This window comes from Bombus pyrosoma, linkage group LG13 (genome assembly GCF_014825855.1).
Source record: "Bombus pyrosoma isolate SC7728 linkage group LG13, ASM1482585v1, whole genome shotgun sequence".
NCBI lineage: Eukaryota > Metazoa > Arthropoda > Insecta > Hymenoptera > Apidae > Bombus > Bombus pyrosoma.
This window is the reverse complement of record NC_057782.1, coordinates 9,343,649-9,368,133: the sequence shown is the minus strand read 5'-3', so window position 1 is coordinate 9,368,133 and position 24,485 is coordinate 9,343,649. Positions and strand designations below refer to the sequence as shown.

General features: G+C 40.1%; 1 protein-coding gene across 8 annotated transcripts in view; it reads right to left on the bottom strand.

Moving 5' to 3' along the window:
* The window catches only part of LOC122574302 (putative polypeptide N-acetylgalactosaminyltransferase 9), a 295,412-nt gene that overhangs the window by 150,631 nt on the left and 120,296 nt on the right, over positions 1 to 24,485 (bottom strand). For all 8 annotated transcript variants that reach the window (XM_043741736.1, XM_043741737.1, XM_043741730.1 and 5 more), the window contains one exon: positions 14,430 to 14,630. The gene's annotated coding sequence lies outside the window, so the exon portion shown is untranslated. The remainder of the gene's footprint in view (positions 1 to 14,429; positions 14,631 to 24,485) is intronic.

The window sequence follows — 24,485 nt, the reverse complement described above, 5'->3', positions numbered from 1 at the left end:
AGAGCCGTTTTCAATCAAATCCTGCGGCCGATAGGAGATTTAAATTCGTTTCGACGTAAATGAGTCCACTTCCCGTCTCTCTCCTGTGCCACGATTTCGATCGGAATTTTATCCCGACAGAAAAGATCCACGAAAAATTCGCCTCGATTCTTCAGGCGATACTTTGATTTATTTTTACATTCCAGTTTCTATTCTGCTATATTGACAGAGATGTCTGCGGAAGATAGAGAGAGAGAGAGAGAGAGAGGAAGGGAAATACCGTAGATTCAAATTATTATAGAATTTGAAGTGGAAAAATTCAAGCCGCAGAATCAAAGAAACTGACACAATTTCACGTTCGATTTTAGAACTTAACCAGAATTATTAAATTGGTAGAAGCAATATGAAAGATTACGCAAGTTGATAAAACACAAAATATTACCATTAGATATAAAATCAATTATGGGACGGATTATCGTGTAACAGCGATAGAATTTTTTTCCAACAACTGGTTATGTGAGATCAGATGTTTTTGAAATGTAAGTAAATGGCTTTGAAGTACAAATGCAAATTCTCTGTGATTCAGTGATTTCTACAAAAACATAATAAATAATCGAATAAAAATTTGAGATTCGATCACCGGAGGAATTTATAAGAAAAGGAACGAGCTTTGTCCTAAATTGATTATTTTAATCGATATATTTATACATCAAGATATTGATATATCAATTAGTTTGTCACTGATTGTGTACGCTAGTTTAAAAAGTTATTAAACGTGGCTGTTTAAAGAGCTAATATACTTCAAGGCTGTATCAACATCTCAAAAAGTTCTAATCCGTTATATAACTAATGATCAGTCTAAGAGAAATTCATAAAAATCATTTGCTTTCGATGTCGTTACGCAACAATCCTTCCTCGAAAAATCAGAAATTAACGCAGAAGAGAAAGGACGAAAGGAATCACCACGTCACGTGCTTCGACTTTACAATCTCCAGCATCGATTCTATAATTTCGAGCGTGAAATTAGGCAAGTGCCCGACTGGCCGAGCAACGTTTTGCAAATCGTCGTTCTGATCGATTTAAAGGCTTGGAACGCGTGGAGCGGGCCAATTTGCAATCGAGAATGAAGCTCTTGATGGCTAGAAGATCGAAGAAGAGTTTACCTCGCGTCTTAATCCGGAGGGAATTCCGTTGGATCATCGAAAGCGATTCGCCTTCACCTCTGACCTTCCTGCATTCCTGTTTCTCGGATCCAACAGGCCTGGCTCCTGCCAGCCAGCCATCTCAAGGATCTCTTCTTTTTCCTTGCGAATCGAAATGGCCGCACCGCTTCCATATTCTGCCTTTCGAGAATATATTACCAACGAAGATGAAAGGCACTTTTATCTGAATTTCTAGCGAGCTGAGGGATCGCGACTGCATGGAAAATTCTGATGACGTCGGGGACATCGGTTAGCGACGACAAATTCTTCCACTGAATATGTTTATTAATAATTTTCCACTCGGCAAGTTCCCGGATCGTTTCGTATCCCCGGTGGTAGCTCGATAAGAGACTTCGCTTAAAGATCACACGAGCTACTGCGCGTCGAATATTTTTAAGGTTTTTTTTTTACCAGATTACGCGAGAAAGTGGCCGGTGAATTTGCTTCTTCGCCCTTTCCAAGCCACCGAGGATTTTTTTCGTTTTTTCTTTTTTTCCGATAACAGAGAGGTAATGGCTGAGGAGCGTTTTATCTAAATAGCTCCGGGAACTTCACGTAGAAAAGCAAATTTGTATTCTATTCGATCCTTCGAGGCTTGAGTTTCAGTGTGATTTTTCAGTAGAGTCGACGGTAGGGTCTGAGAATTATTATCGTTATTGATATAAAAGTTTCACTTATCTTAAAGTCTCATAATGTGCTGGGAAGATGTATTTTCCTTCCTGTATCGGTGTTTTCAAACATTAAATCTAATTCACGCTAGTCTACGATATTTAGTATGTTATTAATATTTTCGCGAATTATTCTCGACTGGGTACTGTGGAACAGACGCAGGTGGCACAGTTATCGATTAAATCCCAAGTTAAGGAAACAAAGTGACCAAGCAAACAGGCAGATAAAAAAGGAAGCACTTGGAACAAAATCGATTCCAGCAGTCCGCTGCTGGTAGATAATGAATTATGCAAATTTGCGTGGACCGCCACGGTGAGTTTTCGAAATCGATGGAGAGCGTACATTTTCTCGTAGAAAAACGCGCGGCTCGCGAAAAAAGAGAAATTCGTGGATCGCGCGTAGCGTATCATCGTGACTAGTCGTTTGTCCGATGTGAAAAATTTCCAGCCAGTTGGACAAATTATCAGATATTAATTCTTCGTTTTCTACCGTGCAACCTCGACGTTGTCCGATGCATAAAGAGAGAGAAAATGATTCGAGGGAAAGAGAAAGAATTCTTTCACCGACGCTGTCGACGACACAAATATTCTTTTACGCTGATCTAACGCCGTCACACTTCTCATTCGTTCATTACGAAAAAATGGATAAAATCGTTTGAAGTTTTCAACTAATTTTTAATAGAAACGATTGCCGTACTACGTACGTAATGTAGAAGTGCCAGGAACTAGAAAAAAGGAAGAAAAAAAATAAAGGGACTGATTTTTGGTAGATATTGATAGAATGCGTGAAACAAAACGAGAGTAAAAGGATCATGAAAAAAATCACAGGTGACGCGTCGTCGAGAGCAACGTTGAAAATTTGGCCAGTTTCGACGAATTACCGTTATTAATTCTCAGTTTTCACCGTCCACCGTGCATTTGCCATTATTCAAAGCTACCGGAAGCCACGTGGATACGCATCGAACGATCTGGCGATATCGGTCATTCTATAGCAACACAGAAGGGAATGTAATTAACGATAAATCCGTTCCGTAATATTTCTCCGGTCAGCCGCTAAAATCTGTTTCTCTTTATCGTCGTGTGACATAATCTGAAGTGTTTAGACGAGAAAGCGGCTCTCAAAGCTTTAAATTTACAAAGTACATTTAAATTTCGAGCAAAAAGAAAAACGTTAAGAAATGACCATTTCCTTGCGAACGAAAAATTCTTGCGGTAAATTGAAGAGCATCTCTGAAGGAACGAAAAATGTTATCATCTATACGAAATATGATAGGGAAGTTGAAAAAAAATGAGTGCAGAGATGAAAAAGTGGCAGCGGTCAAACTCACCCATGCGTTACACTTAATCTTCATTTTCTTCGAATTCTGATCCAGCTACGGAATAATTATTCATCTATATGGACATAATAACTCTCCAGAAATTCTGCTGATAAATCGGTTCTGGTTTGAAATTCAGCAGATCCGAAGTACCACCAGATTGTTGTTACGTGAGAACAATAGCCAACAATACTTCATTTGTTGAGCGTCACGAACGAGTTGCACTCGAATAATTTAAAATATTTTGTTTAAATATTAATCGACAAAACCAGAGCGGAAGCCATTCTATCAGCGTAGATGGATCGGTATCTGAAGAAGACGACGATCAAGCGTAGAGCATGGATCGGTTCGATCGTTTTTCATCTTCGAGCTCGTTTCTTTTTTCAACTTTCAATCGAAGTGCCCTGCAACAATTTTTCGTTCGCAAGGACATCCGAAAATCGCCATTTTTTGATATCCTCCTTTTAAAATACTCGTGATATTGACTTTTGCAAAACATTACGCATATAATATCGACAAAAAATTCCATATTTCCAATCGATCTCCCATTAGGATAAAATATTCCAATGTCAACGGCCGAGAATTAAAATCAATCACTAAAAAACGTTCGTCTCGTATTACAAGAAATAATTACATGAATCCAGACAGATATAATGGTAACAGCCCGTGCAAAAGTGATCGCGTAACCGTGGGACAAAATCGATTCGCGCAATTACGTTCACGTGTATCAAGAAGCATGCGCTTTTTACGTCTCGACGATTCAAGATCGATCCCCGGGCGGTTAGCGGTTCGCAACGATTCATACGATGACAACGTACTATTAATGGCCCCCGTTGATTAAAACTATTGGCCGAGCACTCGAGGTTTTTGCACCAGGTCTCGTGTTTTCGCGCAATAAAAATACCCTGGACACCCAGTCACGGAGATGATAATTGCCTCTGGTAAAAGTTGCACTTAATCGTTACGCTCGACAAGTTTTGTTATAAAACACCCGGAGATCTCGTGGCGTGAACGAGCCGAGCTTCTCTACCGTCTCTATTCGTCTCGATAACAACTCTAAAATTTTGAAGCGAAGTACCGCGTTTCTTTACGAATCGAGCGATTGTCCTGTTCAACGTAAAATGTCATTGTACAATAGAAGTCTAGACTTGTCGCTTACGAATCGGCCGATGTTATCGTCCAATTAATAAATAAATTATTGCCCAAGACAGCTCTGGTAATTTTCTAATCCTTTGCGCTCAAAGGTCTTGTTTGCTAATATTACCAGCTGCTCGAAGCAATTTCAAAGCGAAGAACATATGGTTAGAAACGTGCGTAAAAGAGAAGAGTTGTAATCGTTTCACATACATACGCGATATCACTGAATCGTCATGCGGTGCAATATCATTTTATTTGGCGTGTGATACTTTTGGCCAATACGCGAGTTTATCTCTATGATTGTATTTTATCTGTTCGTTGCAAGAATACGCGAGATAAATGCGATCTAGTTTTATTCGCGACGCTGCAAATTGAAAAATTAGAAAATTACCTTGACAATCGATACTGGAATAGATTGAAAAAAAAAAAACAGAAATCTGAAAAATTCTTTCCGTTGAAATAATCGTTTTGTAGCGGAGCCCTCGGGCGCAAAGAGTTGGATTTTTCATATCCATATTGAGAACATTCCAGAAGATTCAAAATTATTATACCGTATAGTTTTGGCATTTTTCTATTTCCATACTCCCATACATCCTCTAGCTTACCACCAATTATTGGTAATTCTCCGAATCGCAGAATCCAAAAAGCTTCTCGTTTTAAGTTCTATCAGATTTCATAATACCGATCGTTCTCTCAATTTTTGTATGAAAAGAACAAAAAAACACATTACACTGCAGCCAACGCATCGAAAATAACAAATAGAACGAATATGTGGAAGGATCTTCCGTTACGAAAAGAGAAAAATTAGAAAATTGGATAGAAAGCTGAGGTTTCTCCAAAAAGCATGAAAGTAGCCAGTTAAATACCGCGAACCGCAAACGGTCAATTTCCGGTGGAAATTCCACGTACACCGGATACCACCGGCAATTTCTGATTGCGCTTATCCGGTCGCCACAGAGTTCGATGGAAAAGTCAAACAGCGGACAACGATACGGAGATTCGAAAGTTCCCGCTGCCCGAACAAAGTAGAGATCCAGCATCGACTTTTGCCACGTAATCCCACCGTTATTCATAGCCACGGCATTATCGAACTTCCTAAGTAGGATTACCGGAAGCAGCAGTAACCCGGCTGCTTTCTTTTCGCCCGTGGAATCACAGAGGAACCTTCTTCGGTTAAGAAGAAACTTCTTAAACCATCCTGCACCCGCCATTTCTCCTCCTTCCAGTTCTCTCGCTTAATTCTTCCATCGTCGTTTTCTTCCCTAGCCATTGACTCATCGATGAGATTTCGTGTTGCCTTTTCAGATGCTCTTTGATTACGCTTATGTAGCGTGGAAGTTTAAAAGGAACTTTTTCAAGAGATTAAACTGCGTGTTTCTTCGGTCGATATTCTTTCGTTCAACTCGAGGGTGAGAAGAGTCATTAATTTGTTGAGGGGTTAGGTTACTAATATATGCTTGATTTATCATCGTCCTAACACTTTTCTGTTCGACCTTGGAAATACAAAGTTATAGTTTAGGCTGTTGGTTACAAAACGACAAATTTATTTTCTTGGTAAAACTGGCCTTTCAGACTATGACGCATTGCGTTTCCTTCACTCTTCTACGTTTAATTATGCGTAAAGGAAACTTATCATGGCTCAAAAGAAATTCATCGAACTTATTTTAAAAAGATGTTTAAGCCCTTTTTGCGATATAAGTGAACATTTGACGGGAAGTCGTGGAAAAATGAGAATTTGATCGAAGATGCACAATTTTGTGTTAAACAAATATTTAAAAAAGTTACTGCACGATTTTATCCATAAAACTACAATCTTTCGAAAATATTAACAAAGACTGACGTGGATGGAATTCAGAACTGAATCGAATACGAAGTGAACAGCATTTGGCCAGTCACAGCTTCGTAGCTCCAAGTTTTTTCGAGTACGGAAACCACGAGCTTCAACAACACATTCGTTTCGGAGAAATTAAACGACGAAAATTTCGCCTGGTCCTCGGTCCATATTGTCAGCGGATGGTTAACGATACCCACAACTTCTGCTTGAAAAAATGTGACTTTCGTTTAAGAAATTGAATCTTGAAATTCAGATAAATAAAAATGATAGAAAACATCAAACCTATATATCGTTCGTATCGCAGCCGGCTGACTGCAAAGTGATGAATGTACGCGTATACAGCTCAAAGGGTTAATTAAGCCGGTTTCGTAAGTTCGCCTTAAGCATCCATCGCTGATTGATTCGAAACGTTTTACACGTCTTTTCTTCTAGCTAACGCTCGCACGATTGGCCACGGATCTTTTTTTCCTCGCGTAGAAGAAAACCGTGTTACAAGATGTCCATGACATTAGAAACTCGACTCGCGCGATTTTACAGAAATAAAAGTGTCATCTTTTTTTCTCCCGGATACGAGACGCGTTTCGACGCGCACGTCAGCTGCGTGAACATCGGCGATCACATGAAACACCACGATGGTTTTGTCGGATTAGCGATATATGTACGTGAAAGTCAGGTTCGCGATGTTTCTTCTCATTAAGGCGAACCTCGATGATAAATGAAACGTGATTGTACTGCGAATCAATGGAGAAACGATGGGATACAATACGAATAATTATCACAATGCGGAAAAAGATTTTTAACCGTGTGTTCGATCGAGTTTCTTCGTGGAAGATCGATCGCAAAGATATCGCCATTGATTTCTAATAATACGAGGATAAAATACTTTCGTTCGTGCTATAAGGAAGCGATATATTTTGTCGTAAATAATTGAAACGTGAAAACTTTCATGTCTATTAATTAAACATGAGGCCAGTTTCTAACGAATCACAGCGTTGGATAAAGAAGAAGAATTTAGAAATTACGGTAGTTGAGAAGTTACGTTAATTACGAAGAATTGTTCTACTTTTTGATAAAAGATGGAATTCGAGCTGACATAGATGCATGAAAAATTGTTCCATCGCTCGGTGGCACGAGCAGAATTTTGTTATTAAAAACACTCGCCGCGAAGATCGCGGGGAAACTTACAGCCGAGAGTCAACAGTTTCTCGCGAGAGAAACGAATTTGGATCAATTCAGGTACGTCCATTATCCTGTCAGAAACATAATTGAAATTAATTCCATTATACTCTGCGATTCGGTACAAATCTACTACTATTCGCATCATTCAAAATCTTTCCGAACGAGTGGCCACTTTTTTTAGGGCTAGCTGACGGCAATTTTCCGTGGAAGAATTAATTTTCAAAATTTTGTTCGCCATCGAGATGGTCTATCGCGACCAGGAGCGTACTACGTTTGAGCCGGTTTGTTGTATAGAAATCGATATTCATAGTGAGTCGGCTGAGAGAGATTCGAAAATAAAAACGGCGGACAAACTAACGCTGGGTGCAGCCTCGCGAAAAGTAGAATGTCGATTGTCCTAAATGTGACCGCACATCCTGGACACATTGGGGAATAATGAATAATTGGAGCAGCGCGGAAACCACTGAATCCCGATAATTGTTATACGTTCGCTTGATAATTAGCATTCTATCGCGTCCGCCGTCCGATAATTTCCCAATGAAAAAGTTCGCCCGTATCTAAAGGGAATTTCGTTTGGTTTCCATCGGGGAATCAAAGTTCAATCACGTATAATTCGATTAATTTTCGAAGCGTAGACTCGCCGTGATGATTCGCGATATAAATTCATGGGAATTTCATTCCGCCAAGGAACTTGCGAAGGCGCACGCTTCTTTTTCTTCTCTCGAGTAAGTTCCTTCGGAGAAAGAGGACGACACGTGCGAGAATTCACGACGTTCCAATGGCTGCGTTTAAATTTTAGACGATTATCGACGAACGTATTTTTGATTTTTGGCGCAGAAGAAAGAGGATACACTACTATTTCTATAATTGGACATTGAACGCTGATACACTTTTGTAAATATCCCTGGTGACGCTCTTGCTTCATCAAATTCCTATAGTTTCATCGGCCAGCTTTGAATTCTGCTGCCAGTAGCTATGCAGATGTTGTATTATAAGCGACGTATAAACCGTTTATTTCGAAAGCGCTGTAAGTCCATTTCCTGTAATCTGTACCTATTCTGTTCGAACAGTCGAGGCATTATTAATAGAAAACAAATGATACTGAAATTAAACAACGGTAGCTTGTTTCTCCTGCTCCTATTTTTAAACTGGATCGTAAACTATGGATCGAAGCGTAAAACATAGATTTCAAATGATTCAGATTTAATACCTAGATTGTACAATTCGCTAATTTTGAAAGTGGCGTGTAACTCCATTCGCGTGGAAAATGAGAAAAGATATCGGCCTGGTTCTAGGTAATTCTCGAAAGAACCATTTGTACGATGAATTCAAATTCTACTTAGACACATTGCAGAGATGTGAACGAGCTAAGCAGACCTTATCAGGATCTTTCATCACACGATTACGTTCACCTTTATTCTTGAGATGGTGTCAGAAAATATTATAAATGATACGCGCGAATACTTTTCTCGATAAAATCTGTCAAAATCGTATATCATGAAATCACCTTTGAAACGTCCATAGCGATTGAGACACTGCCATTAAATTTGCATTTACTGTGTTTGCCATTTTTTAGTTGCCATCAATTCTCTTCCACTTCGTTGATTCTTCTAATTGGACATTGCACTTTCTTGTGCAGAATTCAATTGTAGTTGAAATTAGAATTCTTCATTTTGGCTTGTCAAATGGAAACGACGAATGACAACTTGACACTTGATGCTTGACAACAGTATAATTGCATTCGATTGTATAATACGACAGATGTACGTAACTGAGTACCAATTTCTTGGAAGGCGCGAAGAAATTCATCGATCCACGTCTACGATTGAATCATTCATTCGATGGTCTTGATTCGTCGGTATAGTATTAACTTCGACCTTGATCGGGCCGGCAACGATCCGCCCACCGAGCTGCAATGTGGACTTTCGTGACACATACGCACATTCCAACGAGTACGACACCCTTGCACGTGCTCGACGCCCACGCGACGCGTCCTCAAGCATCCAGAAGCGAACGCCGTAGCCTCGACGTTGCAATCTGACGTTTCTATCGCTGGAAACGCGTCATCGAAATTATCATAGGCTCCCGGTGAAAGCTGATAAACCGCTCTCGCTTTCAAGCCGAACGGATATGAAACGAAGATGCGATGGATAATCAAATGGCAAAGCTACAGATAATGAAGAAGAATTAATTATTTTAAATAATCCGAGTTATTTCTACGTATATCTTTTGTTGCCTATGGGCGTAATAATACGAGGAAAATATTTCAAATTATTTAGAATAATTGTGCCTCTGACAGACTTTCTAAATAATCAATAAATATGATAATACGAAAACCTCGATCAAGCACGTAACGTTGAAAACTCTAGAATTCTTCCATATATTTTTTCACTCTTTTCGCCTCATCGCGCGTTCATTTATTCACAACGAAGAGACGCGAGCGAAAGAAAAGACGATCAAGCCCGACATCGACTTAAGAATTCATTTGACATCGCAATCATCCTCTCGTTAAGAGGATTTTGCGCAGAAACTGCATCAAGATATCTTGCAAGCCGCAGATATGATAATCGCCATCGTGACCTTACCAGACACGGTTAACCTATGCTAAGGGCGCTTTTTCATCGTCGACGACTCAGCGTGTTTGAAGATGACGCCTCGAGAGGAAGGATGATACCATTCTTCACATTTAAGAGGATCAGGCTGCTTATGATTGCCAAGATCTACCTCTTTCTACGCTGTCTACGAGGCCTGGCTACGAACAATTTTTCCAGCCGAGGCGAACAACGAACCAGACGCTTTAATTGCTTCGAGAATTTAGAATCCTTGGGAATTACTGGCCGAAGGAGTTTATAACGTTGATTGTATCGATCAGTATTCGAGAAATGTTCAATTCGATATAAATTACGTTGAATCTTTTTCGCAGTAAATACGATAGATAAATAGATGGCTAGATGAATACGTTTGCCTGTTGTAAAAAATTGAAATTTGTTATACGCGAGAGCCATATTATAATTATCAGTGGCCGGAAATATCATATTTCACATTGGAATGTAATCGATATGGCTCTGAAAAACTCTTATTATACGATGCAAAATCTGAAAATGCTGACTTTAATATTCGTACGCGAAGCTTCTTCCTCATGCAAGTGTAATAACGTACAAAACAGATGGGTTTTACTTTTAATTAAACAAATAGCAGCAAAAAAAAGCTTTGCAATAAGTAAAAACACGAGCGAGGAAATTAAAAATCGAGATACTACGGGAGAGAGAGAGATGCTTTAACGACGTGCATTCTCATACGTAGCCATTTCTGAAATCCAGGTGACAAAACGAGACATCGTCAGTTTCTTTGTACGCGTTAAAACGAAGTTTGTATTACCTTATTCAACGTACAGCATAGATGTTTGAAATGCATCAAACTTGCCCATTTCGTGTTTGTGTTGAGCTAGTAAACGCGGCAACTCTTGATTTAATCCCCTGCCCCTTGCCATTAGGTTAAAAGTGTATTTACCTTCAATTTAAATTTACAACACTGTCCACAGCCGGGCTTTCGAAACTCGAACCAGTTTCTCAGCCATTCCTGATTTTGATATTTCCCCAAAAAGGTCGAATTGAAAATACGAAATGCATCAAAGAAAAATTTCTTTCATTCGAGGGTCTTGCCCTTCTCAAATTAAATCAAATGTTTTCAATCGCTCAAAATTGTCTTCGAAACTTGATTTGTTCCGATTACTGCAGGAGCGTACAATAACCCAAATGCGTCACAAAATTTTTGATCTTTTGCGCTAACATAGTCGAACTTCGTGAGAAAAAATATTGTACACAGCTGCTAGTTGTAGAGAAAACTGAATATGCTGTTCATTTAACTTTACAACTACTGCAAATACCAATCTTGTTTGTTTCCGGATAGCTCGTACGAGAAAATTTTATACAGAGACGACGTTGGACGTATCGATGATATCGCCTTTTATTATCAATTACTAAATATATGACAAATGGAAATCTCTCTTAAATACTGCAATACAGACAAAAAATAACGTCTAATTTTTACGGCACGTGTCATTTGGAAATGTTATTATAGACGAAGATCGATCGTCTAGATCGCAGAAAAGCTAGGGCACAGCTGGACGGTCATTAAGCGATGTCGTCACCCCTAATACCGACGGAGACACTTAAAAAGTAATTTACCGGCGAAAAAAGAAACAGAACATCCAGCGACTCTGGAAGTCGCGATTCTCGACGTTCAACGTTAATTGAAGATTTCCCAAACTCCGGCACGTCACCAGGTATCAGGACAGATAAGGGAGAACAAATATCTTTGCTTGGGAAAAGATCACGTCGACGTATCTCCAGCAGACTTTCTTTGTGGGGATGTTCAAACAATATGACGCAGCATTCGCAAATAAATAACATCGAGGATTCGAAACATAGAAATGCCACTTGAACGAGCGTTAAAATAAAGCGTATTGTAAATCCGGTATCGAGTTAATAAAAATATCGAGTAGTATGCTTTTTGAATTTGTCGCCAAGCTCCCCACGGTCTCGTGGAGAAGACAATGTATAGAGTCCTATTACCCAAGATGATCTTGGTCTTCCTACGAAAACAAAGTATTTTCAGAATTCTTCCTCTCGATATTTGTAATACGCTGGATTAAAATTTTAAAACGTTCGCAAATGACAGGGAAATAACGAGTCGCAGAACACCCTGTACATCGTGGCGCGCGAAGCTATATTCTTCGTATTACTGTTATCCGGTTAAAATCATCCACGTAAGTACAGTAAGAGGTATATTTAGGTACGCATCGCAACTCGGTAGTTCCGGCGTTAAAAATGCACGCGTTTCTTTTACCGCGCTCAGCTGTTTGAAAGAACGAGCTGCAAGTGTTCACGCCTCTTAAAGCCCATTCACGCGATATTTATGTTAGCAATTAACCATGCAAATCAAGACACGGCTATATTTAATCGCTAATTACGAGCGTACGAAGTTAGAGATTCGAGGTATTGAAGCGAAAGGCGCTATGTTGCATCTGGCTACAGTCTTACAAAGGAAACTAAGCAGGAACGGTCGTCGTCGTAAAGCATTGCGAGGATCCATGCTCAGAGAGACGGCGCATTAAGCTAATTAGCGGGGATGAGCCACGAGCAAAGGGAACCGGGGAAATGATCAGTGTCAACGTGCACAGCCGCGAAAGAATATCCTCCCTCGGTTTCCCCGGATTTTCGGCATGGACACGCGTGGTGAGAATTTTATTCTCCAGGAAGAATCATACCTCGTCCGTGAATCCTTTGTCCATGGTGGGACAAAGGACTGGCCCAGACGTGGATACCAGTGTGCACGATATCGCACATCTTGAACACGTGTGCGTCCCGCGAGATACGGGGTTTGGCGTGCCTATTGTCTATTAGGAACACGTACGCCCGGAACAGAGATTAGCGTGAACCAATGGAGGTAGCAAGTAGACGACGAAAGAATTTTACGAGGTTAGGATTAATAAGCCGAGGTATAAGGAGAAAATCTGTTTTTCTTTTTCCTTCCTTTTAAATTACCGCGGATGGAAGAGACACGACGAGATCGTAAAATCTGTCAAGCGCCAACGTTTGTGTGCTTGGAAAGAAGAAACGATAATTCGAGACAGAAAGAGGTGGACAAAGAGCTGGAGATCTCATTTAAGAACGTACAGCAATTTGGAATTAGTTCTTCGTTTGTAAAATCTGCGACATCGTTATTTCCCCAGTCAGAGAATAGAGTAATTATCGTAGTAAAATATGTGGAAGAGGAGAAGAATTTTATCACGGAATCACAATCGAGATTATAACGAGCAATTTGTTAAGAAACACACACGTTTTGCTTTGCCGTGAATATAACGGAGAACTGGTAATAAAGTCGAACAACGTATACCGATGATTGGTAAAATCAATCCGTAGAAGATTTTCAGTAATTCTGATGAAACATTTTATTTAGCAAATCAATTCGCATAATGGCGTTTCACAAGTTCGGTGTGCATCGTGTGTGGGTGCTTTGATGACGCTAATTTCAGTTCTATCATTTGTGTACGTGTTCCGGAACAATAATAGCTTGGTCGAGCTCTGGCGCATTCAGTCGCATATACAATAGCACTTCGTTGCATTAGCGCACCTGTGTTAATTGTATTTTATCCGACCAAAATACTACGCTTCGATAGATCAAACTTTCCAAATCCAAATTCTTAGACCATAGCAGGTCAAAACCTCGACGAAGTTATATGGAACAGTTACGATTTCCTCTATTTATCATAAATTGCATTTTTATTTCTTTTTAATCTTTTTTGGTTTTGTGCACAAATAAATACACAAAAATATTTATTTTAAAAGGTAAATTCAGATACGCTGCGATTAAGTAATTTTTCTCAATGAGAAATATTTTCCTCCAAATCTTTTGTGTCCGATCTTACGGAAGAATTAAAAACTCGAAATAAATTCTTCTCGTGACGATATTCTTGAACGATATCACGTTTCTCAAGCGAAATGACAAACGATGGTCGTTAAATCAGAGGGGATGCAGTTACGAGAGGACTGCGTTTCTGCTTACTCGAAAGTGCATCTCGATGCACTTACGTAAGCAACGACCTATTACTTTAAGGTACGGCGACGCTACAGAAATTATCGGCGAGGATGATTATCAAAGCACCGAGTGGTCCTATTAACAAGCAATTCAACATGTTAATTGAACGTCTCCTAGATGGGTGCCTGGAGATGCGCCGTTTCCTATACGCGACCAGGCGCAAACGAACCATCCATCTGTCGTTAAATTGCAATCAAATAAAAATCAAATCAACTATCGAATACGACCAATTTTCCTTCCATTTAATCCGTTTCTTTCGATCACCAAAATGGCCAATATACAGAGTATTGCCTTAGTTATTTCATCATTTTTCTACTACAGTGCTATTCAATTTCAGGAACTTTCGACTCCGATTCGTGAATTAACGAAGGTAAAAACTAGAATAATGAATTTCCAAGAGTTGTTCTGAAATTAAATATTAAATGAGTCGAACGCGAATTGTAATACAATAACGTGGTTAACGATGGCAAAAGAAAAAAGAAAAAAGTAAGTATACTAAATCAGTGAAACTTACCTTCTAGCCGTGAGAACGTCCTCGGTTCACAGCTTCCGATCTGGTTAGATGATCGACTTCCGTTCGCTATTCATCAGCTCTCGTTTTCTTTACCAGTAGACAGTCTCTCACGAAGTCGGGCTCGAGCGAATAACCGTGAAAGTTTTGGGAATCGAGCCGGAAAACTCTTATACTCGCGTAGACACTCACACCTCGGTAACTCTGAAAGTAAAAGAACGACTCTATTAAGCATCGTGCTAACGCGATTAGACTCGTGAAATTTTCTTCCATCGTACCATCTATCGTATCGTCTATCGTAAGAAATGTTTGGACCGCTATAACCAGAAATTTGTAATTCTTTCCTGAAGGAGCTCTTTCCTTTTTCCTTGAATTATATCTTTGCGGACATGTAAATTCGAACGATCGACGATCGACACGATGTAACAACGAATGTGACGATAGGTGGTAATAACAAAATATCGACAACTATCGTGGCAATGAATCAACAGAGAAATTGTACACGGTCGTTTAATTAATTTAATTTATTGACGAAAGTAATCGTGTTTCAAGTTTTCTTTCGTTCAAATGCTCGGGTAAGTGGTATCGACCGTTGCGTGGTCAGACATGCCGTGTCACCATCTCCTTCGCAGAGAAAATTAAAATACGCTTGTCAATTTTTGTCCAAGTTGATCTTGTAGAATATTTCACACTGAAGTATAGAAATAAAAATAGAAATATGAAATTCCGAAAGCTCAGATATTTGAAAACCGAAGGGCTTCAAATTGTCCAAGATTTCAAGTTTCAAAGCAATTCTATTTTCTTACTTTTCTTACACGTTCCGGAATATTCAGGCATTCGTCTATTTATCCCGCTATTAATACATCGTTGCCCCTTAAATAACATAACTAAACGAGCACGGTAGGACTTTATTTCGCGTTCCAAACGTAGAACGCGACTCGGTAATTATAGGAGATGCAGGCACGTGCACGTAACACGGAGGAAACGAAACTTTTGCTCACGCGATTCTTTTCATAGAGAAAACGCACCGAGAGAGAAACACGAAAAGGAGGAGGAGGAGGGGGGGGAAGAGAGAAAAGGGAACGAGGAACGAATCGTAAAAGGCTAGAAGGCGAGAGAAGGAGAAAAAAGAGAGGAAATCAGATTTGTCTCATCGGGCTGTTCGTATAATACTCGACAAAGAGGATAAAAGCGAAAAGGTGAAAAAAACCTTGAACGAAGACGAAAGGATAAAACGAGAAGACGATAACAATTACGACCGCGTTCGTCCTGGCCGATTTATGATAAGGATAGGAGCGACAGTGTCGCTGCTGACTGCACAGATAAGGCAACAATTCTATTAGCCACAGCATAATAGCTCTGACGTGCTGTAATGCTGTCTCCAATTTGCTTCTTTCAATAGCAATTTCTTCACGGAATCAACTGCATATTACTGCCAGAGTAATAGAATTTTTCAGGGGAAATAAAGATGGCTGGGCTAACGTAATATGGAAAAGAATGAAAAGAATGCGGCCTATATAGAGATGCGCGAGATAGAGAAATAAAGGAAAAGCGTTTGATGCGAATATTCGAGGACTGTGTACCAAGAAGGAATACGAGATTCAAACTAAACGTGGCTGAACGTCCCTTACAGATATCTTTAACGGAAGAAACAAAGGAACAGAAAGTAGAAATAAAGGAAATATGATTATTTTCGTTTTAACGAAGTACGACATAGATATTCGATAGAGATCTCGAAATTTTCGATATCGACTGAAAAGGAATATAGAGATTTATTCACACCCGGTGTATTTTAAAATGCAAATCCCGAAACGTAATAAAGCAACGTAAATACAACGTAACAACGTAAATTAAACAAAGATTCAGCAAACAAACCATGAAACAGAACAATTCAATTTCCCTTTATGATCGCGAATAATTGTAACATTCATGAAGCCTGTATTTACAAAATCGTATCAATTAATCCCTCTACAACAACGTAAATCTTCGTCTGTCATAGATATTACGACGACTAAAAAACACACGAATCATCGAATATACACCGCCGTATCGATTAATCTCTTTTAGTTATCGCAGTGCTTCAGATTTCCTGTATTATTTCGATGATACTAAAGATGTATAATTTGTTTCATTTTTCAAACATAAAATCAACATGGTATTGACCGTTAAATAAACGTACGCGATACTTTTCTTCGCATAATCCGAGAACGGATTAAACAGGAAATATTCCGAAAAGATTTCTTTTATTATTTTACTGCTGAAGCGTAAAATCAAAATGACTTTATGCAAAGCATTTGTAAACACTCCAAGATTAAATACAAGATACTTCGAAAGTACTATATTCCTGTATCTTTGAAATAAATTGTTCGAGATATCCCAAATATCCGCAAATAACAGCAGAAAATAGATAGAGACGTACTCGTCATGCGGTCGTTTACTTAAAATAATATTCGTAGGAGAAAACAAGCGAAAATATCCGGCAAAATTAATTGCGATAGCTGGTAACGCGAGACTGCACGATTTCGCAGGATTTGCCGAGCTGTGACCAAGGGATTACGGTTCTTATTCGAGACGGCAAGAAGCCAGGACTCGAAAGGTTTAAAATACGGCGCGGCTTTGAGCGATACGGTGAAACGTTCAAAGATCCGAGACAAGCGGAAACAGGAAGGCAGACGGTCCCGGACATTGTCAGTACGCGTCAACGACACCAGGAACACCGCTAAACGCGGCTGACCGTGGAACATGCACGATAAAACCCCGTCGCTGCCGGCTTAACGACCCAGACGTTTCGCCATGCTAAACCAGCCGGTTTCAATTCTACTCGACGCGCGCCTATCCCAGCGAGTAAGGCGGGAAAATGTTTTTACGCGACGCGGAAAACGCGTACTCTTCTCTTCTGAAGAATTTTATCCGAAAGAAATAATTCGCACCTCTCGTGGAGTTGGTGGTGCTGTCTAAAAGAAAGAACTGCGAGCTTTTACCGTCTCTTTTTATGTACAAGGAGAAAAAGTTTTAGGTTTCACACTGTCGTGTGAATAAGAGTGGATCGTGTATTATTTTAGCTTGAAAGAAATTGTTTATATTTTGCAAGGATTTGATTAATTATTGTCAATATATACGCGACGGTTTGCGAGAGAGGATTCCGAGGTGATCTTTCTCTGTGTTGGGGTTATGCTTTAGATTCTCGCAGTAGAAGTGGATAAGGGTTGATCATGTATGAATTTAAAACGTGTATGAGCAAAGAAAATTATTTATAAATCGCGGAGTTGGTTGATCGTGCGCTGGTTGATCTCGTATTTTTTTCTATGTCATTTTGTAAGGTCGCAGATCCTGGGTTTTACGTTTCGGGTGTAAAGCAATTGATCGTATTCAAAGGCTATAACGTATCGATGGGGAAAAATATAAAATCGTGATAAAATAAAGTATTCTTCGCTTATACCGCGGTTGTTCATACTCTTTAACGAGTTATTTCTTTCCTTTCGCGTTCTTCTTCGACGTGATCGATAATTGACGATAGGACAGAATTGAATAATTGATCTTGGCCCGTAAAATTCGAGCACCAACCTAATACTATTAATAATAATAACATGTTGAAAAGTGTGATGCATTTATCGCAGCTTTAGCATGACCGAAAACGAAAGCCAGGAGCAAACAAAGGAAGGAGGTGTAGGAAGCTGATACTTCTTCGGCGAACCTAGCTATTCGTCCTGAATGTGATTAATTTGATCGAACGAGCAAGTGAGAGATAAAGAGCCATCCATCAACAAGAGCAAGCTACGTCAAGCTTGCTTCCTCAAATATTAACACAATGGCAACATGGTTCGGCGGTAACAAGTTCGGTGCTTTCCTGCTCGTGAGCCGGAAGAACGAAGGACAAGACAGGAAAGAACCGTAGTTCGAGTGTAAATTCGGTTTAACAATTACCTGGCCGATCGCTTTCGACACTGTCATACTCGCATGTCCATTCGTCGATTGCCAGTTTCAAGTGTATAACGTGAAAATGCACATGATACGTCTTAGCTAACCTAACGAGGCTTGTACGCTATCTTCTTATTTCCAGAAAATAGATATATCGTTGCGTTGTTATCCAAATTTTTCAATATGTTACGCGATGCTTTTTAAGTTGGTACATGCAACGAAAATTAGGCCAAAACGGATCAAAAACATCGTCGGAAGATTAAATATTTGCCACATTCACTGCGAAATTCTTCGCTGCGGCGCGTGAAGCAGCGCGTCCGCGTTTAATTCACACTAACGAAGCAACACACGACGCTCAACTATAAATATAAACAGTTCCAATTATTCGCAACAACTGCCCTCGAGAGATACAACGGCCACAAACGATTTAAATTCTAATCCGGAACAGCTGCTGGAAATTTCCGCGTCCAAGGGGCGGCACAGTGGCGCAAGCAACAGAGGGAACTTCGACAGCTGCAGTGAAAGTAGTTCGGCTCAAGAGATTCGTGTTTGCTCGTAAGCCTCTGCAAGACCGTTTGCGGTCACCCACAACAGCAACGACGAAAACTCGACTAGTAGCGAAGCTGCCTTCAAAAATAGGATTCGACCAAAGAGAATCTCGCTAGAAATCCTCGGGATCCACCTTGTCTCGCACAATTTACTATTGTTTATAGTCGATACTTTCTGTAAAATACAATAATAGCTGTATATTGGCTCTCGTTTCACGCGAATGGAAATATAGCGAAAAAGCATATGAGAAAATGCATCGGTTAAATAAAGATCTATTTTCATATGTACACTCTACGTATCTCAAAAAATACAGAGCGCTACAGAAAAATACCTCTTTATATTTTTCATTGAAAACTGACATTGTTATAAAGGAAATGTTTCGTATACATTTTGAGCAAAGTCTGGAAGAATGGAGCGCAGGAACGAAGACTTTGTTTCATATATTTTGCAGAAAATGCGCAAATTTTGGAAAATTGTGCCGTGGACAAAGGTACGCTTTTGCAGAAAACCGCAAAAAATTTTAAGAAACGAATGCTTGTAAATCGAAATAATTTTTTCAAGAAATTACAAGTGACTTTCGCTGCTTCCTATCTGGAGCAGAAATCTCGCGAAAAATGCATAATAGTCAAATTCTTGGCTCAATTGTCGATGAATGTGGTAACGTATTACATCAAGAGAAGGAGAAGTAATGGGATAGAGATACGAGTTGCCTAGATAGAACGTCATCTGGAGAACTCTCATTAACAGTGAAATTGCAGGTACTTAGTAGTTGCTGGTGTCGAGCAGTTACTGGCACTTAGTAGTTACAGTCAGTAAATTGGACGTCGCTAACTTGGCGTTGAATCAAACGCTTCGAATCGACACCTTCAGTCTAGGATGATGATCGAAGAACTTTAAACTTTGCTTCGAGTTACGATAACTCACCGACGTTTCATAGGAGAAGAATTTTTTGAAAAAGCCTATTGGAAGGACTGTTCAAAAATAAAAGTTGAGAAGATCGCAGAGAAACATTATATTCCAATCTTCAAATTTCAAGGGAGAAATTGTTTCACGTATTTTTCACCATCGATATTTTCTAGCAAGCCTGGTATTATCGTCCTCTTATTCCAAGAAAAGTCCAAGAGGAAATATCCGACTTCTACTCGTCCCAAAAGAAGAAAATCCCTAAAATCCCAACACCAGTTTCGCGTAAATAATACGAAAATGTTTGCCATATAAAACACCATGATATTAGAACGTAACGTGTTGCTGTCATGATACCTTTTTTTAGTATTACACGTGTCGAAACGTTAAATAACGATCAGTAAAGACAGAGATGATTCTATTTACTTCATCAATCGAGATTCTCCATATACATGTAAACGATAGCCGAGGAAGATAATTGCTTCTTTAACCATCGGAGACAAAGTAAATTCTTCTAATTAGATCTGTAACATATTGAATTGAACAGAAAGTTCGATCGATTTTTCGTAGCGAGATAAGTCTAAATTTAAACAACGTGTATTTTAATTGATCTACATTGGTCTAAATTGGTCTAAATTGGTGCGACTTGAATAGGATCGTTTCTTTTTCTCAGGAGACCAAATAATTCTACACCGACGAAATTGTAAAAGAGATGGCGAAAAATCATCGATGATGAATAGTCTATACGTTAATCGAGAATAATACGCGTAAAACAGAGAACACATCCTTCGATTTAGCAGTAAAAGCGGAACGAACTTTCCGTCCAACCCAATATTGGCAAAGGATTTAATATTACGACTCGTTCATTAGTGGTTTTTGACATTCCAGAAATATTTCAAAGATTTATTGCGGGACCTCTATATCTCTATATTTACCACAGCATTCATTAATATCATTTCCAGGTCTTAACTTCCTCGATTCTCGATGTAAGAAGTAACTGAGCTATATTTCAGAACGAAATTTTTTGACCTATATCGAAAAATCGATCTTTCTATCGCGCGACCTTTCAGCGCCAGAGTAAATAACAGCAGCACCCCCGACACCCCTTCGATAACCATTAATAAATTATTCCCGATTATATCCTAATCAAATTCCAATTTGACCAGAGATTGCTCCCGTGTTGATTTAATAAAGCACCGATAAATTCCAGACCTTTATTCGATTACCAAAACAATTTCTGTCCCGCAGTCGGAATGTCCTCCGAACGTGCTAACGCTAAAACTAGCGAAACCCAAACCAAATCGAAACAAAGTCCAATTACCGCGACCCAAGACCGTACCCAAAATCGTCGAGCAATAAAAAAGACTGCGAGTGGACATGGAATAAGCTCGAGCGGGTCAAAAGCAACGAGTAAAACCGATTTCTAGGATCGCTATCACAGCCGTGACGATGTAAATTCGGCATTGTGTCCCCTTGAAAAATGCCCGCGTCTCTTTTCACGGAGCTTTCCGCTCTATTTTCCCTCCACTTCCACCTCCATCCCTTTTCCGTCGTCGTTTCCTTTCAGCATTCAAGAACGGGGAACGCTTGATCGTTTCACGACAGCCGGAAACTCCGCTTTTGTCCGCGAGTTACCGGTTACCATCGAGCCGTCTCGATCGATTAGGGCGACTGGCTGGTCCTCGGACAGGTAGCGTCGTTTTTCACGGTGCACCCCTTCCTACCACGGACAGACAAGCAAGAGGAAGAGAGATCTGTTTGCTGTGCTGGAAACGGCACTGGCTTAGACCGGTTCGATCGTCACGCGACACACGCTCGATCCTCTCTCGCCCGCCGAGTCTCTGTGAGCGCGATTCCATCGGGATTCCCAAGACGAATGACACACGCTGCCTTCGAATATGTTACCGATGGACTTTTCCGCAATTTTCTTCCAGGACACTGGCTCGCCATGTAGACGACGATTGAAACGGTCATGACGCGAGAATCGGAAGAAGAAATAAAATTTTGGAAATTTGCTCGAGCTTGGAAATTCAGTTGGTAGCTGTCAGACTGCGAAGCATTGCGAAACTGATAAGTAGCTTTCCGATTTTTTATTAACACGAACAACTTTTACGAATAAAGTCGCGCTTCAGTAATTTTCTAGAAAGACGAATACTTGAAAAATCACGAAACATGTAGAAAAGGTTAGTAAGCGTGGTAATAAGTTCTAATTCTAATTCGAACGAATAAATAAGATACGCGTTGTTACGATTTTTCGAAAAATCTGCGATAAAGAGAAGGATTAACTTCGCGACCGTAAGCATTCCCGGTTATTGTTTTCGCTTTAAATCCCAGCCTCAAAATACCCGCCACTCTTTTACGAGCGGGAATGGTTTTTTTAAAACGCTTCGAGAACCATTTTCGTCTAACGCGGAACAAACGTAGTGAAACTTCTATCTCGCAAGAGCATTCGAGGCACGTGTTCCGGACCACGAACCTACAATTACAATGTTGTAAAGTAACTCGAAACGACAGCCATGAAGGGAAAAAGCCCGGCAGAAAATGTTCAGAAGAGCGGCGCAAAACACACTGAGAATTTCCCCAGCTTCCGGCTGCAACAATAGCGACTTTCCGCTTCGAGGAGCACTCCTACGTCTGCCATTCTATCATACAATCTGGTTGTTTCGTTAACAGAGTTAAAATCCCTTCGCGCTTCTTTTAATACCACGCCCGTCGATTAAATCAATGATTCTATAAGAAAAACAATTTTTTAATTTACTTTGCGATTATACATACGTACGTAACTGTGACGGTATACAACTTTGATGTAATTTTTAATAGCGTATCTTGCAGCTAGTACTGGAAATACGTAACAGCTATGAATATCATAAAGTTCGTGAGATTTATTAAGGAAGAGTATTTAATACTTTCGCTACGGCGACGTCGCTTATTACAGAACAGCTATTATATAGTAATCGTACTCATACAGAGTTTGATTACTCTATAATAGTTTGCACAACGTTTTGAAGTAAGTACTTTGCGCATTTATGTGTTTTAGTATTATAATGTATGTACATGTAGCGTACAATAGAACTATAATGAGATGAATACGTAAGAGGGAACTCAACTACGACTACTCGTGTGCGTAATATGTATCGATACGGTTTTATATAAAAGAGAATGTAAACGAGTAATACCATTTTACGAATAAACGCTTCAAGCTGGAAACATTAACAGCTTTGACATTCGAAAAATATTCTCCGCGTATCAGGAAAATCACGCTTCCTAAATCTCCAAATTCTTATCTACACGTTTCAGCTTGCTTCAGAATTTTGCTTAAAAGTATAAACCAAATAACGATGGACTTTAATAAAGGGAAGAAGGGAGAATCAACCCACTCGTAACAGACTTTCCACATTGTTTAGGGCTATTACCAAAATGTCCCACAAAATTGCCCCACGAACTGGGGAGGAAAGCAACCCCATCTAATAGAGCGGGAGCACCATAAAACGAGCAATAAAAATCCAGGGAAGGGCTCGCCACTAAACCTCCCAACATCGCTACAAATAACATCCCGTACATTCGGCAGAATCGCAAACGGTCAACATGGCAGTTAAAACGTTCCTTTTCGGCCACGGAGGTCGCCGGGAAAGCGTAATTACGCTGTCTGTTTCGAAGGGCACGGGCGTCGCGGCGCTCGCGGCGTGCCAGTTGCACGAGCCGCTCGTAACTCCAATCGCCGAGTTTCTCCGCGAATTCTCAAGGCCCTCCTCGTCTCTCTTTCTCTTTTGGTAGGGTCGTATCTCGAGAGCAGTCGGTGGAAGGTTAATTTCGTGCAGCGAGTTGCCACGGAAGAAGCCAGATTACATCGTTCGAATTACTGGGGCGTGAGATTACAGAAGTACTCGTGTTTGAAAAAAAAGAAGAAGGAAAAAGGGAAAGGAGGAGAAAGAATGAAAAAAAGGGCGATAGAAAAAGGAAGAAGAAGGAGCAGAAAGGAAGAAGAGGAGGAAAGTTGAGAAGAGAGAGAAGAAGTGGCAGGAAACCGACGGCTCGTTTCACGAGCACCAACCGCCATTGTTGCGCCTTTATGCCGGAAAATTCTCACTACCGTTTGTGAATCCTTTCTTCGCCACCCTCCCAAAGCTCCCTTTTTCCCCGTTCTTTTCTCAGATATCGGCCGCGCACTTGCTTTACGACCTTGTAATTACGGGATAGTGAGCCGAAATGGACGCGTGCCTGGAATATTTGTACAACAGAACAGCAGGAGGGAAAGAAGGCGGTCGTAAATCTCGAGTTTTCTGCTCGTTGGAGGGTAGCGATAAAACTGGATACAACGTGGGATCATGAACGCTCCCGAATCGCACGTTTCTTGATTTATTTCGGTTGAAATGGCCTGCGGTTTGTTACAGGTGTTTCGATATTAGACGACGCGTTTCTAAACTCATTTTTAGACAGTCACGACTTTAATAAACGATTCTCTGTCGAGATTTTCATTTTTATAACGTACATATTACGTGATAACTTCGAAATGCCGTGAGGATAATTTCACCGTTTACCGCAGACACTACTTCGCTTGTCCGACTACTACCGATACGTTCTACTGGCGTTAACTTGAAATGCACTTGAAAACACGGTAATCCTCGCTGAGAGCGTAACATTATGATCAAGTAGGAGCACTTGTACGTCGTTCGAAAGCTAGTTGGCAAA